Genomic DNA, 2,500 nt, shown 5'->3' with positions numbered 1-2,500 from the left:
TCCTTAAAGGGTCAGCGTTTAATAGTTCTGAAGGGAGAATTAATCGCTTTAGCTCAGCGCTAGGGATCAAAGGTGTAATCTCGTTATACCTCTGGAAACAGCAAAAAGTGCCTAATGGCAGCGGTGGGATTCGAACCCACGCCTCCAAAGAGACTGGAGCCTAAATCCAGCGCCTTAGACCGCTCGGCCACGCTACCACACACAACTGCTGCTTTTCAACCCTACCTGAGGACGCAGACCTAAGTAAGGGGCGAAATAATCATAGCCACCCCATCTGGGAACCGTACCCCGGTTTTCTGGAGATCTGGAGGAAGAATTAAAAGTTTTAGTGTGGCAGGTGAAGGTACTTAATGGTTCCATGGTGTAATGGTTAGCACTCTGGACTCTGAATCCAGTGATCCGAGTTCAAATCTCTGTGGGACCTTTCTTTACTTTCCTCTCATTACTCAGTACTGTATTAAAATTATTTAACCTTCTTCCAGATGTGAGCTTTTCAAATCCATAAATGCTGCTTCCATACCTTTGTGTTCTGTCGCCCCAAGGTGCAATTAGTTGAGAACTTGGATGAAAACTCATGCCTCAAAGAAACCCAGAGCACTCACATCCCCCCGGGAGCCATAATGCCAGAAATATGGGTTATCCAGGATTAGAAAATAAAGTTAAATTGCCTCTTTCTTCCAGAAACAGTGCCAGCTCTGGCTAGTATAGAGTGGATTTCCTGATTGGTTAACCTCTGTGAATATCCCTGGCTTTTGCAGCTCGGTGCAGATTATGGTGTACGCTGCTCTGTGCCTATGTTTCAGATCTAGGGAAGGATTAAGGCAAGACAGCAAGGGTCAGTTTTGTAGTTCTTCCTGTTCACCCTATTCATCACAGAGTACATCTGATCCCTGGGGATCCCTCCTCAAGGATTGTATTCCAGATTGTCCGCGCAACATCTTAGCAGGTGGTAATACAGCGCCCATACTGAGAGAGGGACGAGAGGTTCTCCTGCATTGAAAGGGGAAGCGCTGATTAGTTAGCTGGCGCCAGGTACCTGCCTCAACCAATCGATATTCTGGGCATGTAACGTGAGCTGAAAGAGCAAGTAAAAGCAAAAGCTACTCAATGGCAACGGTGGGATTCGAACCCACGCCCCCGAAGAGATTGGAGCCTTAATCCAGCGCCTTAGACCGCTCGGCCACGCTACCACATGGTGTTGCAGCTTTCCGACCCTACCTGGGGACACAGACCTAAGTAAAGGGCAAAACAAGCATAGCTTCCCCTTCGGGAATTCGGAGCCTGGTCACCTGCATGACAGGCAGGAATACTCACAACTATACTAACGAGGAACAACCTATGCCTGCTGCTCCATGGTAATGTCCTTAAAGGGTCAGCGTTTAATAGTTCTGAAGGGAGAATTAATCGCTTTAGCTCTGCGCTAGGGATCAAAGGTGTAATCTCGTTATACCTCTGGAAACAGCAAAAAGTGCCTAATGGCAGCGGTGGGATTCGAACCCACGCCTCCAAAGAGACTGGAGCCTAAATCCAGCGCCTTAGACCGCTCAGCCACGCTACCACACACAACTGCTGCTTTTCAACCCTACCTGAGGACGCAGACCTAAGTAAGGGGCGAAATAATCATAGCCACCCCATCTGGGAACCGTACCCCGGTTTTCTGGAGATCTGGAGGAAGAATTAAAAGTTTTAGTGTGGCAGGTGAAGGTACTTAATGGTTCCATGGTGTAATGGTTAGCACTCTGGACTCTGAATCCAGTGATCCGAGTTCAAATCTCGGTGGGACCTTTCTTTACTTTCCTCTCATTACTCAGTACTGTATTAAAATTATTTAACCTTCTTCCAGATGTGAGCTTTTCAAATCCATAAATGCTGCTTCCATACCTTTGTGTTCTGTCGCCCCAAGGTGCAATTAGTTGAGAACTTGGATGAAAACTCATGCCTCAAAGAAACCCAGAGCACTCACATCCCCCCGGGAGCCATAATGCCAGAAATATGGGTTATCCAGGATTAGAAAATAAAGTTAAATTGCCTCTTTCTTCCAGAAACAGTGCCAGCTCTGGCTAGTATAGAGTGGATTTCCTGATTGGTTAACCTCTGTGAATATCCCTGGCTTTTGCAGCTCGGTGCAGATTATGGTGTACGCTGCTCTGTGCCTATGTTTCAGATCTAGGGAAGGATTAAGGCAAGACAGCAAGGGTCAGTTTTGTAGTTCTTCCTGTTCACCCTATTCATCACAGAGTACATCTGATCCCTGGGGATCCCTCCTCAAGGATTGTATTCCAGATTGTCCGCGCAACATCTTAGCAGGTGGTAATACAGCGCCCATACTGAGAGAGGGACGAGAGGTTCTCCTGCATTGAAAGGGGAAGCGCTGATTAGTTAGCTGGCGCCAGGTACCTGCCTCAACCAATCGATATTCTGGGCATGTAACGTGAGCTGAAAGAGCAAGTAAAAGCAAAAGCTACTCAATGGCAACAGTGGGATTCGAACCCACGCCCCC

At 47.4% G+C, this 2,500-nt stretch overlaps 6 non-coding genes across 6 annotated transcripts in view; 2 read left to right on the top strand and 4 right to left on the bottom strand.

The window, feature by feature from the left end:
* Positions 1–115: 115 nt before the first annotated feature.
* Positions 116–197, bottom strand: TRNAL-UAG (transfer RNA leucine (anticodon UAG)). The gene has a single exon. It is a non-coding gene; the product is annotated as a tRNA-Leu (tRNA).
* A 155-nt stretch (positions 198–352) lies between these two features.
* Positions 353–424, top strand: TRNAQ-CUG (transfer RNA glutamine (anticodon CUG)). Its single transcript has one exon. It is a non-coding gene; the product is annotated as a tRNA-Gln (tRNA).
* A 684-nt stretch (positions 425–1,108) lies between these two features.
* Positions 1,109–1,190, bottom strand: TRNAL-AAG (transfer RNA leucine (anticodon AAG)). Its single transcript has one exon. It is a non-coding gene; the product is annotated as a tRNA-Leu (tRNA).
* A 286-nt stretch (positions 1,191–1,476) lies between these two features.
* On the bottom strand, positions 1,477–1,558 carry TRNAL-UAG (transfer RNA leucine (anticodon UAG)). The gene has a single exon. It is a non-coding gene; the product is annotated as a tRNA-Leu (tRNA).
* Positions 1,559–1,713: 155 nt separating this feature from the next.
* Positions 1,714–1,785, top strand: TRNAQ-CUG (transfer RNA glutamine (anticodon CUG)). Its single transcript has one exon. It is a non-coding gene; the product is annotated as a tRNA-Gln (tRNA).
* Positions 1,786–2,469: 684 nt separating this feature from the next.
* Positions 2,470–2,500, bottom strand: part of TRNAL-AAG (transfer RNA leucine (anticodon AAG)) — an 82-nt gene continuing 51 nt past the window's right edge. The window contains exon 1 of the tRNA in view: positions 2,470–2,500. This exon is cut by the window's right edge and continues 51 nt beyond it. This is a non-coding gene — a tRNA (tRNA-Leu).

The sequence above is a fragment of the Hyla sarda genome, chromosome 4 (assembly GCF_029499605.1).
Source record: "Hyla sarda isolate aHylSar1 chromosome 4, aHylSar1.hap1, whole genome shotgun sequence".
NCBI classification, from domain to species: Eukaryota; Metazoa; Chordata; class Amphibia; order Anura; family Hylidae; genus Hyla; species Hyla sarda.
The sequence above is the reverse complement of the archived record's forward strand: the minus strand, read 5'-3'. Positions and strand labels throughout refer to the sequence as shown.